Source organism: Amblyomma maculatum, chromosome 2 (assembly GCF_055883805.1).
Source record: "Amblyomma maculatum isolate TAMU_Amacu chromosome 2, ASM5588380v1, whole genome shotgun sequence".
In the NCBI taxonomy this organism is placed as follows: domain Eukaryota; kingdom Metazoa; phylum Arthropoda; class Arachnida; order Ixodida; family Ixodidae; genus Amblyomma; species Amblyomma maculatum.
This window is the reverse complement of record NC_139345.1, coordinates 198851315-198866375: the sequence shown is the minus strand read 5'-3', so window position 1 is coordinate 198866375 and position 15061 is coordinate 198851315. Positions and strand designations below refer to the sequence as shown.

General features: G+C 46.0%; 1 protein-coding gene across 1 annotated transcript in view; it reads right to left on the bottom strand.

The window, feature by feature from the left end:
- LOC146200894 (cuticle protein 10.9-like) overlaps positions 1 to 9052 on the bottom strand; it is a 31768-nt gene extending 22716 nt beyond the window's left edge. Inside the window, exon 1 of the mRNA XM_084592986.1 lies at positions 8875 to 9052. The gene's annotated coding sequence lies outside the window, so the exon portion shown is untranslated. The remainder of the gene's footprint in view (positions 1 to 8874) is intronic.
- Between the last annotated feature and the right edge of the window lie 6009 nt (positions 9053 to 15061).

Below are 15061 nucleotides of genomic sequence, written 5' to 3'. Positions count from 1 at the left end.
TGGACAGTGGTTCACTGTCCATAGCTCAGTGCGGCCTTTAGTCACAGGAATGACGCAATGAGGCACGAGAATACTTTTTTTAGAGCAGGTGAATCTCGTAGGTTCTCAAAATAACGGCTTGAGAGGCTAGTTGGTGCATCATCGTATTCAGATATGTGGCGCAAACAAAGACAAACACAGGAGAAGATCCACAACACACGCGCACACTACCAACTGTAAGAAGAACCGGAAAACACTTCCTCTTCTACATTCAGGCACGTCTCAACTTCCTCTTCTTCTCATCTTCCTCTTCTTTGCCAAGGGGAAAATGGCACTCTCTTCCTCGCAGACCATAACCTTGTCCAAACATGGCGGTGACCAATCTCTTCTTCCTCTTCTTCTATTCTTCCTCTTCTTTACCAAGGGGATAGTGACACTTTCTTCCTCTCAGCCCAAAAAACATCGACCAAACATGACAGTCACAAATTCTATACTGTCTTGTAAATCCACACCACTGCATTGCCCAGTAACTCCTACCACACTGGACAGGCAAATATCACCACATAGTCACAAATCATACACTAAAAACACCACCACACAAATACAGCAAATACAGTAGGACATGTCCATCTACACCCCATAACTTAAGTAGTCCCTATCAATTGAGAAACTATATCTTGCCAACATCTAAGAAGCCACGAGGCCCATGTACTTAAGGGGAAAAAAATTCTGCAAACTCCCATGGCCCCAAAAACGTAAGATGAGTCCAAGAATAACAACTTTAGGCCAAGAATAACAGCTTGAGGCACGATAATAATCTCGTTCTTTGCATAACTCAAGAGGATTGCTCAATAAAATTAAATTCTTTTCTACGTAAACTCAACGAAGCTTCACTAATGCATCTTTCATTTTTCTTGTGTATCCAATACGCCTCTAAAATTTCGCGTGCCATCTTATCCCGACTCTTGCCTAATATGTTTAACCTACTAAACAACGGCTCACACTTGCACATTTGGCAGTGCAAGGCTAAATTTGACCCTTTGCCATTTTCTATGGACTTCTCATGTTCCCTCATTCTATCATTAATACATCTCCCTGTTTGCCCAATATATAGATTACCGCACGCCAGAGGAACCTCATAAATCACCCCCACCCGACATAAAGGCAAGAGTCGGGATAAGATGGCACGCGAAATTTTAGAGGCGTATTGGATACAGAAGAAAAATAAAAGATGCATTAGTGAAGCTTCGTTGAGTTTACGTAGAAAAGAATTTAATTTTATTGAGCAATCCTCTTGAGTTATGCAAAGAACGAGATTATTATCGGGCCTCAAGCTGTTATTCTTGGCCTAAAGTTGTTATTCTTGGACTCATCTTACGTTTTTGGGGCCATGGGAGTTTGCAGAATTTTTTTTCCCCTTAAGTACATGGGCCTCGTGGCTTCTTAGATGTTGGCAAGATATAGTTTCTCAATTGATAGGGACTACTTAAGTTATGGGGTGTAGATGGACATGTCCTACTGTATTTGCTGTATTTGTGTGGTGGTGTTTTTAGTGTATGATTTGTGTCTATGTGGTGATATTTGCCTGTCCAGTGTGGTAGGAGTTACTGGGCAATGCAGTGGTGTGGTTTTACAAGACAGTATAGAATTTGTGACTGTCATGTTTGGTCGATGTTTTTTGGGCTGAGAGGAAGAAAGTGTCACTATCCCCTTGGTAAAGAAGAGGAAGAATAGAAGAAGAGGAAGAAGAGATTGGTCACCGCCATGTTTGGACAAGGTTATGGTCTGCGAGGAAGAGAGTGCCATTTTCCCCTTGGCAAAGAAGAGGAAGATGAGAAGAAGAGGAAGTTGAGACGTGCCTGAGTGTAGAAGAGGAAGTGTTTTCCGGTTCTTATTACAGTTGGTAGTGTGCGCGTGTGTTGTGGATCTTCTCCTGTGTTTGTCTTTGTTTGCGCCACATATCTGAACTCGTAGGTTCTACTATAGCCTCAGAAGATTCTCACTGGTTCCGAATAGAGAAAACCCGCACGAATGCTGCAGATAACGCTGGCACAATTGTGTCTTCTTCCACAGCAAATGCTCCAAATTCAGGTGTCGAGTCATCCACAAGAACCGAAAGTAGTGAAGGATTCAAAGCAATCTCTCCCGTACCACAGTCTAAAGTTGCACCACACTTTTGAAGAAAATCAATCCCAAGAATCCCATTATGCGTAGACCGAGGCAGTACTGCAATGTCTACTCTAAACTTGAGACCGCCAATAACAACATCCGAAGCACACACACCAAGTGGAACTAAAGGTTCACCACCGACACCACGGAATAACACTGCAAGGTCACCACTGAATATTACTTTTCTACCTAAACGGTTCTTAAAACTCAAACTCATAACAGATACTGTAGCACCAGTGTCCACAAGAGCCATTGTTTTCACACCATCAACAAACATTTCCAATTTGTTCTTTAACATAAACACGGGCAGAGGTATGGACGTCATCGACTCGCCGGCGGCCTCACCTCCATCGGCCGCGCTCCCTAGTTTCCCGGAGGCGAAGGGGTAGAACGACGTTGAGGGGAAGGTGACCTGCCAGGGCGCTGGGGTGGCGGCGTCACACTACGATCAGATGCAGGAGATGAATTCCGCAAATATGTCGAATGGTGTGAGTCCCCAGTAGGCATAGTCGGGGATCGCTGTTGTTCGGTGTGCAGCCGTCCGTGAAAGTTCGCGTGGGGTCGGTAATCTTGGACAGTTGGAAAACGACGGCGGCAGTATCTAGCGATATGCCCCGCAATGCCACACCTGTAGCACACAGGTTGAGGGCGCAAGCGATCAGCATAAGAGTCCTCACTAACAAAGTCGCGACGTTGGTTGTAGCGAGGCTCTCGCTGCTGACGAACCACATTTTCAGAGTAGGTGGGCCTCTTTTCCATCGGCTAGTGGTCATAACGTTGAGTACAGCTGCGCTGATCGTCCATATGCGAAGCGCCGCTAGGTTGAACCCACGGAGTGGACAGGGCGGCAACATTTGCCTGCGGTGCACAACTCTGCCGCACATATTCTTCACTACAGATGGCGTCCCTAGATCTCGACAATTCCTCGCGTACAATCTCTCGTATCATATCAGCCATGGAAACTGAAGGAGAGGCTTCAACACTGGCTACAGAGGTGACATCGGCCAGTTTTCCAAATTTAGGTGTAATTCGTCGCAGCTTGAGAGCCTCAAATGTTCTACAATGCTTTATAACATCAGCGGTGGGGCTCAGGTTCTCTTTGCTAATAAGAAAATTATAAACGTCTTCCGCTATTCCTTTCAGGAGGTGACCGACTTTGTCTTCTTCAAGCATAGTGGGGTTGACGAGTCTGCATAGCTTTAAGATGGCTTCGATATATGCAGTACAAGTTTCTCCGGGTACTTGCGCCCGGTGAATCAAAGTTTGTTCAGCGCGCTTCTTCTTTGCAGGTTCATCTCCAAAATTTTTCTTATTTCGCTTGTAAAGATAGCCCATGTACTTAATGAATCCTCGTGATTATCGAACCAGTCAAAGGCAGTGGCGGCAAGGAAGAACATCACATTAGCCAGCTTAGTAGCGGCGGTCCAGTGATTGTATTTACTCACTCTTTCGTAGTGCTTTAGCCACTCATCAACGTCCTCCTCAGGTTTTCCGGAAAAAGTACGCGGCTCTCGATAATGGGGCCAGTTGTTCGCCGTGGATGGTCCTAGCTGCTCGGTACTGCCGTCTTCAGCCATATCTGATGGCATTGGTGGTAGGCCAGCAAGTCTACGGCTTCTTCGGTAAATGAAACGCTCCGTGGTCGCTACCCAGCACCTCCACCAAGATGTTACGTGCTTTGTACGCACGGGGGGTTTATTTACAGGGATCGGTACAAAGAGGACTGCGGCGAAGCGTACAAACGTTCCTCTGTCCTTGCTCTTCTTTCTTCTTCACCGATCTACCCGACCGCTCTTCTTCATCTTCCGTCGACGTTCTACGAAGGCGCGTGACAATATATAATTGAATAAACCGTGTCAGAGGGCACGCGTTTCAAAAAATAATATCTTTTGTTTTTTCAATGGGCATGACCAAACAATATTGAGCGAATTCGCTTTACAAAACTTGATCGAAGCAGGGAACAGTCCTAGCTATTGAAATGAAGACATGACGCCGCTTTTCGAAGGTGGGAATCCGTGAGTAGAGCTTGTCTGCACTAACGTCACTTCTGCATGTATTCATACAATAGCACCTACACTAGCACTGACATCACTGCGCTACACTAAATCACGTCTACACTAACATCACTTCTTTATCTACTCATAAAAACTATACTCATTGGCAGCTTTGGTACTAAGAATATTTGGCAATTGACCTGAGTTCACCCTCCGGATCTACTTCAAGGGCTAAATCAAAAGCGATGTTATTCTTATCCGGCGACCTTATTTTGTCAAAATGTGTTCATTTTGGATTATACGTATTTGTACCTTCAATGTACCACAGTATTTTTTCGTAGGTAATCGTGCTAATTTGGGGATTTATGCAGCTTACTATGATTATGGGCACGGTATTTGAGATAAGCATCGTTTCTTTTCCGGGTTGCACAATGCAGACGTCATTGTGCAACATGTGTTTCCTTCAAGACTTCAACACGCACCCAAGAGAATTTGCGGAATTCAATATTACGAAGCCTAAAGTAGCAGGGCAAAGGATGATGGCTCCGTCGTATATCCGCCGTTTACATGTCAGGAACACTTGTTGGCATCGGCAGCCGCTACGAAAAACCTTCCGGGCGTGAAAAAATCAATAATCGCTGGTACAGTTCTGCAGTTCAGTGAGAGGACCCGACATTGTTTACTCTAGGCGTCATTCGTCAATTGTGTGCTGAGGATCCTGGCAATGGGATGCCTCGCAAAGAAGGGGCGTCAAATTTAGCGGAGGTACCGCTCAGAGCCATCTACAGAAGGCACCACTGATGACTGCAGCGTCACTTGCCTCTTAAGTTGTGAATAGAGCTTGAGTAAACTGAATGTCGGCATGACAGGCCAAATAATTTGTCTCTGGAAGGTCGTCGGTTCAGATTTTGCTAGCGCGATGTTGTTGTGTTGTCTTGCATTTCATATTCCGTAATCATTTCAATTTTTATTACGCAGCTTACAGGCTCCTTTTCCTAGCTTGAAGGGTCGCGGTCGGCTTTAGCGTAGGCGGCAATCATCTTATGGGTGGACCAGGGGGCACGTTTGAAGTCGGCACCAGCCAATTTGAAGTGTAACATTCTGTTCGACTTCCCGCAGTCCAGCATTGTCACAAGCTGCTTCACCTATTATACAGCGGAAGATGCGGGAGCTTATGGCTGGAATATAGAGCGAAATTCACGGGACTCCGTCGCTCCTCTGGACAAGATTCGACAAGCCGATGGGGCAGCGACCGCCTGTCCTTGACGCGGCTGCTGCATAGTCGGCCGAGGGTATAAAATAACCGACAGCAGCACGCCCTCACCAGTGCGTTTGGGAAGATTCAAACTTCCGGCCACTCCGCGGTGCTCCGAAAGCGTATTGTGTTTCTTCGGGCCCGCGATCGACGCATCGTCCTCTGCACCTGTACGGCCGCCGCTACCGAGCAACACAGCCTTCGACGCCTCAGCAAACAAGAAGACGTGAGAATTTCATTCGCCACGGACTGTTGTTCAATCGAACATTATTTTCGCTTTGTTAACTTTTGACCTGACTTAGTAGTATTTTACGCTGTGTTCTTATGTAACTTTTTGCTCATACTTATAAGATCTGAAATACCTGCTTTATTATCTTTATAGTCTTCATATTTTTATCACAGTGTTTTGTTCATTGTCGGGTTATTTTTTTTTTCTCTTATCATTTATTTCTTCGTCTTTATCAATATCTTGTCGTGGCGTTGTATTCTCTTTCATTGTACTCTATTATTATCACTGTAATTTTGGTCTGCTAGTTATAAACCTTCAATTGTTTGTAAAAGAAAGTGACCTATTTTACTTATTCCTCAATCACACACCGACACACGTGCTTCACGGGTTGACCGGCCTAACTTTTAAATGTGTTCACAACCCTCATAGAGGAACGACGGGAAATCGTAAAGGGGATCCCGCACCTCTTTTGACCGTAAAGGCGGGGGTTTGTGACAAGCATAGACATCCAGAACGCAGACATTTTTGATACTTGTTGAAAAGCAGCGTCGTGATCTGAAGGAGGATTATGGTGGATTAAGTTGCAGTAAGATTGATTGCGCTGGATTGTGTTCTATAATAGAGGATTACTTGGATTATGATGAACTCCGGAGAAATAAACCTAGATGACACTGGATTATGACGCAAGAGGAGGGTTATCGTGGATTGCTGAGGATTAAAGGAACAATATGGGGATTGTGATAAAAATAAGGGTATAAAACAACATTAATGTGAATTACTGCGGATAAAGGGTGTATTCTGAAGGATCACGATAGATTCTTGGAATTTTATACGTGGTCTTAGATTTTTTCTTTGTCTTTTTTGGTCTCTAGGGGGCCATAAGTATACAGAAAATGTTTTGCTTGCCCTACAAGCATTCGCGAAATTTGATGCAATTGAATCTACATAGGATACCAGCGCTAAGTGTGTAAAATGCGAAAGCATGCAGTTTGATTACGAAATTTCACAAAACAACGAATTTCCATTTCATGAAGAGGTGTACATAATTTCTCTTTTGCAGTGCGGAAGACTCTTGAAGCAGTTTATATGAATTACAGCATTTTAACTGGCCATGCCATTCAGCTGCAGCAATTGCCTTAGAAAGGCGAGTGTTCAAGCTGACATGTTAAGACAACGACCTAAACATTCAGAACAAGCATCGCTTTCTAGGAGGGCATATACGTAATGTATCGCCTTATTGTATGGAGCTCCATAAAGCGAATTAATGACATCGGAAAGCTCAGGCCATGGTAGTTTTCAGCAGATACGAAGCACAGTAGATCTCGCTTGCGGCACCTTTAAAATCATCTGTTGAGAAGGAAGAGTTTACAAGAATTGAAACGAAACTCTCGTTCAACGTGACCAGGTGATCTTCAGTATACAGGCACTAAAACATCTATTCACATCTAAAGCCGAATGTAGCGAAACATCAGTTGGTTAACAAACACCGCGCTTTGAAGCATATACGATTCTCATTCTAACGTAAAATTAGCTAGGCACGCTGTCTTGTTCACAGCCTGACGAGTGTGCCAGGGATGCTGCAAGAGGTGTGGTCCACGAGCTGCATCGCGCATGCCTCAGTCGCTTGCTACGACGCGGTGGTTGCAGCAGTAAAAAAGTCTATGACAGTACCTACTATCTGTTGAATTGATTCGGTTACAGGCCGCATTGTTCCTGGCTAGATCCCAACATTTGTGTTCTGCAATAGAATAAGCTTATATTTTCCAGTTGTTCTAAAAGGTAAACAAGTATTTTCTGTGACTGCCGTAAGGAATGTCTTTCAACTGTCAATCTAACTCATTAATGTAGGTGCATCTGCAAAAAATGTAAACTGGTGCTCCTCCGTTGCTCCGGTTTGCTCTCTTTGAGCGCCGGCGGTATCTAAATCATACGTGATAAAAACGTATCACAGCTAAACTTGTACGCATGCACTCATTGTTACGAAGACGATAAAAGCTTAAATAACAGTTGCCAGACAGTTCAAAAGCTTTGCCAACAAAAACTTAAAACTTTTTAAATGTGCATACCGCGGCTTGTCAACAATAAAATTCTTGATGTTGCGTACATTTTCCTATAAACGTAAAGCCGTCCTGATTTTTAACAATATAGCGCGAGCCTCGACCAAACTGCTGGTCAGCGCCTCACTACGGCGATAAGCGTCCAACATGGCGAGAGTTCGCGCACGCGCAAGGAGGTAAGGCGTCATCTAGTAAGCTGTTCCGATCACGACGACACACGCCCTGCCACAATATCTATACACAAAAGAAAAAAGCAGAAAAAATACAAAAACAAAAGAAAGCGGCGTACAATAGAGCACACGTGCTTTGCTTGTGCCTCTTTTACCGTGCTTCCACCTCACAGAGGGCTGCTCAAATCAGAAGGTTACTTTTTTTTTATTTTTTTCTGATCTTAACTCTGCTTCTCCAGTCCACTCGTAGCAGAAAAAGGAAGAAAATAACGTCTAAGTGTTGCATGTTATTCGTGCGCATGTGCTCTACTGCCCTTCGGGTTTTCGCGAACAGATAATGTGGCAAGGCGTGTGTGCTCATGATCGGAACAGCGTAGCAGACGACGCTATACCTTTGTACGCGTGCACAAACTCTAGCCGTGTTGCCCGCTTATCACCGTTATAAGGCGCTGACCAGCAATTTGGTCTGCGCTAGCTCTATATTGTTAAAAATCAGGGCAGCTGTACAAGTTACTCTAAATGCACTAGGGCACCGAGATGACTTTTGAAGAGCTTTTCCGGTAACGGTAATTAATTTTCGTTTCATACTGAGGTGTTACTTCAATATTTGCATCGTGGTTTCAAGCGAGGCCTCCCGCAAAAAAAAGGATCAAGGGTTTATTGCATCGCATTCTGTTTAATTAGAGTGGATTACGGTCCAAAATGTTTGATTGCGGGAAAGTTGGAATATGCTGTGGTCGATGTTAGTGTTTATTAAGATCGAGCAACGCGTTTTTCTCTGTCAAACAATTTCCTGTCACCGAAAGCACACGCTAATTACGGGAAGCAAGAGCCTTATTGTTATATTCAGTTTCGATTTCGGTTTGAATTCTTTATTCCACAGGGGCGTTTCTGTTTTCGTTATATATATGTGTGTATGTGTGAATAAATGGGCTTGTTCGTACGGGACGGCTGGAAGCTGCTTCCACCTTCGAAAACATCACACTGGCGACGAGGATGCTGTGAACCTATTCCTACCTACCCCAACCCCGCCGCACCGTCCGGAACCGCCGCCATGAACTTCACCGGGCTTGCTCCGCCACCGTTCTTCCTTCCGACGCCCGGCCGTCCGCCATTGCCATGGGAGCAATGGGAGCAGATGTTCAGCTTGTACTTGGTGGAATCCGGAGCCGCCGCATTCAAACCAGAGCAACGCAAGGCTATTCTTTTGCATTGCTTGGGGGCGGAGGGCCGGCGTGTTTATCAGACGTTACATGCAGGGACCAGCGCAGCAGCAGCACCGTCAGCGCCAACCGCCGCAGCCCTCGACCATGACAAGTCTGCCGCTCCTGACGAATACGACTCTCCACTCGCCGCATTACAGCAGCGGTTTTCGACGTCTTGCAACGTTATCGTCGAGCGCCATCGTTTTCACCGCCGCAGCCAAAACACAGGCGAGTCCGTTCATGACTTTGTTGTCGCTCTACGGGAGCTAGCCGCACATTGTTCGTTTGCTTCGCTATATGATGCTCTGCGGAATCAATTCGCTGCTGGCGTAGGTTCCAACCTCGTATGTGAGCGGTTACTGCTCGAGGGTTCCACACTGTCTTTCGAGGATTCAGTTCGAATTGCACTTCAGTTTGAGCAAGCAGCGGAAAAACTGAAGGCGCTTTCTGCTTCAGTCGAGGCAATTTCATTGCGGCAGCGCCGTAAACCATCCTCGAATCATTCGAAAAAAAGAAATGCGCAGCCAGCAGCTCCCTTTCAGCAGACGTTAGCGAGGGGCGCGGGCAGCTCACGTGTGCCGCAGCCGAACCGCCTCCGTGAGCGGAACCGAGAACGGAGTAGCTGCTCCGGTTCAACACATTGTTTCCGATGCGGCTCGCAGGACCACTTCGCATCAGCGCCGCAGTGGCCAGCGCATGGAAAGACTTGATCATTTTGCGGTCTCAAGAGCCACTTTCAAAAAGTATGCAACCGCAAACGAACTCAAATGCAAGACCGAGTTCGTGAAGTTGAGTTACATGAAGATGTTTCGTCATGTAGCAGTGCTGAGCAGGTTTTGACTTTGCAACGTTCCGCACGTAGCGGAATTCATATTCAAGTGCAAGTCGCGAATGTCACTTTGACATTTCGTGTCGATTCAGGGCCGTCTGTTTCAAATCTGTCAGAGCAAGAATACAGTCGATATTTTCAGAGCAGTCCACTCCTGCCTGCTCCGCGTGTAACTCTTTTCGACTACTTTCAACGGCCGATTTCCGTGCTAGGTTGTTTCCAGGCAGACGTTCATTTTAGAAGCCGCACAGCTTCACTACGTTTTTATGTTGTTCACTGAGGAACTTGTCTGATCGGTTTTGATGGCATTCAAGCCTTGGATCTTCGCATTGAGGATTCTGCTCTTAAATGCTTGCACACGTCCGTTGATCCGCTGCCGACTGTCAATGGACCGCTATCCCGTTCCATTTCCACACCTTCAGGCGAGCAGCCCCGCAACAAAGATCTGCTGCCAGCCTTAGCACATGACTTCAGTTCGCTTTTCAGTCCGGAGTTGGGTCTTGCTAAGGGGTTCATCCATCGCATCAAGGCGCGGCAACGCGTGCAGCCTGTAGTTTCAAGCTTCGCTGTCTGCCATATTCTCTCCGTTCACCAGTCTCAAAGGAGCTTCAGAGGTTAATGAGCCTTGACATCATCGAGCGCATCGATGCTTCTTAATGGGTGTCCCCTATTGCTGCTGTCGACAAGAAAAATGGTAGCATCAGGATATATGAAGACCTTCGAGAGCCGAACAAAGCTATTGTTCAAGACAGTTTCCCAATACCCCATACAGAAGAGATGCTTCACGCTTTGGTAGGTGCTGCACACTTCACAAAACTTGACTTGGCTTCTGCTTACCATCAGGTTCTTTTGCATCCTGAAAGCAGGGATCTGACAGCTTTCATCACTCATGACGGCCTTTTCCGCTTTAAAAGAGTTTTCTTCGGGTTGGCTTCTGCCCCCAGCGGCATTTCAAAAGATCATGGCGACAATCCCCGACTGTTGCCCTGGAGTGTTGTTCTAAATTGATGATGTGATCAATTTTTGCAAGACCGCAGAAGAGCACCTTTCAAACTTGAAGACCTTACTGCAAAATATCAGGAATGCAGGCCTGAAACTGCACAACAAATGCCTCTTTGACGTTCCAGAACTTGAGTCACTGCACGTGGTATCTCGCCACTCCCAGAGAAGGTAGATTCCATAGTTAACACGCCAGTGCCGACTGATGTTGCCGCCCTCCGTTCATTCCTTGGTCTCGTAGAATATTACTCCATGTTTGTTCCACACTTGGCACAGGTGGTCGAGCCTATGAGAATCTTGCTTCGCAAAAATGAGCCGTTCATTTGGTCAGCTGAAGCAGACAGCAGTTTCAGGAGGGTTAAGGAAATGGTATCCTCGAGCACAGTCCTCCAGATGTTCGATCCATCACTTCCAGTAATTGTGTCGACCGACGCGTCCGACTGTGGACTGGGAGCAGCCCTGCAGCAAAAAAGTGGCCACGAGCTCCGCGCAGTCGCTTTCGCATCTCGTACACTGTCGCCTGAGGAGAGGAAATATTCAGTCAGTGAACGAAAAGCACTAGCATGCATTTGGGCGTGTGAGCGACGGCACACATACCTTTGGGGTCGCCATTTCACTATTCGAACAGACCACCAAACACTGGTATCCTTACTGTCATTCCAAGGATATGGAAGACGCCCACTCCGATTCTCACGCTGGAGTGCACGACTGCTTTGCTACAATTTAATCGTTGAATACCGCAAGGGGCCCGCAAACACTGCAGCACATGCACTTTCTCGGCTGTCAGCACCTAACTCGGAGGCAGAGATTGCTAAGGAGGAAAACATCGTCTCGTTAATTGCGCCAGCTTTTATGACAAAGGAGCAGTTCAGCCAAGCCGCCCTGGACGATGGTTGCCTGGAAATCGTCAAGGCATTCGTACTGAATTCCTGTCCGCCAGAGAAGTCCATACCAGAAGAGACGAAGCCATTCTGCCCTGTTCGGGAAGAACTGTCAACTGTTGACAACTTGCTACAGCGTGCAGAGCGCCTCGTTGTTCCATCCTCCCTCACGGCTCAGATCATCAGCACCGCTCACGAGACACACCCAGGTATCACGCGCACGAAGGCGCGACTGCGTGAGCGGTTCTGCTGGCCACGAATGGATCAGCAAGTGGAAAGGGCAATAAAAAACTGCCACATCTGCCTGGAGGCAAATACGTCCGCCAAAACATCCCCAGCACCGTTGCAACCTGTTGAATGGCCTGAGCAACCGTGGCAGAAGCTTGCCCTAGACATTGTTGGTCCTTTGGCGCATGCAGCTTACAACAGCAGATTTGCCATAACGCTTATTGACTACCATTCTAAATGGCCAGAAGTACACTTTTGCAGCGAAGTGTCTACAAGCACCGTAAAAGACTTTTTAATAAGTGTTTTTGCCCGTGAAGGCTATCCAGAAGAGATAGTCTGTGATAATGGACCTCAGTTCACATCGCACAAATTCATCACCTTCCTGCAATCTCACATTGAAAAACTTCCTTCCGGTCTCGCTCCTCGAAAGAAGACCACTCCGGCAAGCAGTCACAGAGTACCTTGCCATTTATCGATGTACTTCGCACCCTACCAGCAGTTCTGCTGCATTGCAGAACGCCCCGAACCAGGCTGGATGTTCTGGGCTTTTCAGCACCAGGATTTGCGGAAGACCCAGCCAATGAGTTTGCGCGACTCCGTCAAAGAGTCCGGAATCAACATCAGAGCAGCAAATGCTACACGGACAAATGGAGAGCTGCCAAGAAGATTAAGATAGCCGTAGGCGATTTTGTCCATGTCAGGAAACCACCAGTCCGGTTCAACGGAGACTGCGCTTTTCTCCACCAACAAAGGTGATAGAGAGGAGGGGACCAGCTTCTTTCAGACTTGGAGATGGTCGTACATGGAATGCCTCCAAGCTTTCCAGGGTTCCGCAGTCCCGGTCTCATGGCGTGCTGCCTCCTGCTACACCGTAACCCCTGTCTCCTGGCATACTGCAGCCTGCTGAGCTGCAGCCGCCTTCCCCTAGCACGCAGCCTCGGTATCCTGGCGTACTGCAGCAGCAGCCTACGAGTCTATCACCAGCGCCGATAGTGCGGTGTTCAAAGTGAGAGCGCCGGTCACCGGCCTCGCTCGAAGATTACCAGACTCATTAGGTGGGACTGACATGTATGTACATATGTGTAAATATGTAAATAGGTAAATACGTGCAAATAAGTACAGTGTGCATGTCTTGGGGTTTATCTAATAATACCTGCTAACCACTTATAACTAAAAAAATAAGGGGGGGGGGGAGGAGTATGTTATATTCAGTTTCGCTTTCGGTTTGAATTCTTTATTCCCCAGGGGGCGTTTCTGTTTTCGTTATATATATGGTATGTGTGAATGAACGGGTGTGTTCGTTCGAGACGGCTGGAGTCTGCTTCCACCTTCCCCCACACTTATGTCCTTGCCATCTCAGCTTGAAATAAATATCATCCTTCACTGTAATCACCAATGACATTGTAAGCATTCAACAAATGTTAAAACGGCGCATGTTTGAATTTTTAGGTTTTATTATTATTTTTTCTTATTCTATACCTTAGCCTATTGCTCTACTCTCGTAAATTCTTCGGGTTGCTTCATTGTTTTGTTCTTTCTCTCTCTGTTTATTAAGCTTTGCGCTTTTGATTGTTGTGCATGCTATCGTCTACTGTACTTTATGTAGTTATAGAAGGCTCTGTTTGCAGTTCCGGCTTTTGGACTTCCTGCTGTATAATAGGCTATTAAATGCTGCTCATATGATAACAAACAACAAAAAGAACACATCAGATTGTCAGGGTGAATTTTAGTGTAATAAGGAGACTACGGTGATTTAATTAGCCTACTAAAAAGAAGTAAATCCTTTCAAATTCATATGAAGTCAGTCAGTTTAGTTCCCTCCACGACTTTTTAGGTTCCTTATCTTTGTCCCACCACCGGCTGATGAATATTAGCTGACCTCCGGTTTGTCGGTAACGCACTTCTGAATCAATAAAGAAACTGAAAAAATCTAGGGGAGATATTGGGCGGGAATTAAACATCTGGTGGACTAGTGCCAGCGAAAGCGTCACTGATCAATCCGAACGTGCACCGCGGTTGAGTATTGCAAGATGCAAGGTACAACAGGAAAAGCCACTGCTGTCCTTTAAAATTTTTGGGTGACATTATTATATAGTTCGTTCTTTTATCTTCCTGTCCGTGACGGTGTCCACCAATTTTATCAACCGCTATTTTTCCTTTGTTGCAGTTATTGCAGCCCACGTACTCAATTATTATATATGCAGTCATATTACACATTTTTAAATTTCAGCAAAGTGAGGGAGAAAAAGCATCACACAACACAGTGGCAAAACAAAAGAGTAGCGGCAGGTTGAAACAAAACAAAGAACGTTGGCTTCATACAAATTCTCCGAAGAGGAGAATCGAACGATCACAGCAGTGACGGCAAAACATCACGGTCATTAAGTTTACTCTACGCAGTGCCATTTTGGGAAGAAGGAATAATTTAATCATTTTTGCACAACTGAACTTAAGTTGATAACACAATTGTCAAATCACGCCTTTGTCTGTAGCATGTCCAGTCCAGTTAAGATATAAGAGCTAAGTCTGGGGATCCACAGCCGAAGGTATTTCTCCACTCATGCTTGGAAAAGTTACAATTCTGATCATATTTGCAGAAATTTCAGTGCTTGATATGTGAGATAGTCATCTCCAGAGACTTGAAGTTATTTCGCGTTTGTTAACGTTCACCCTAAGCAGTAATGACTTGAAGAGGCTTGCTTATCAATTCTTTACTCATCAATTCTTCGCTTGTGAATCTCAGCATATATCATTAAGAGACATCAGGATATATATAAACATATATTTGATTCACAATATTATTTACCATAACAGAAAACCCCGCAAGGGGCCTCTGCTAAAGCAGGTGTTTTTGCGTACAACGTGGCACCGCGGACTTCGAGCACCCACGATAAGCCGTGAGGGGTTGCATTGCCGTGTCAAGGAATAAGGGACTTCTGGGGGTTAGCCGACGGTGAGGCTTTGCATTGTTAAAACCCCACGGCGAAGGCAACACATCACTTTGGCCCCAGCTTCACGTAGACGGTACCTCCGTGCTTACCCACCTGGGGGATATGTCTGTTTTAA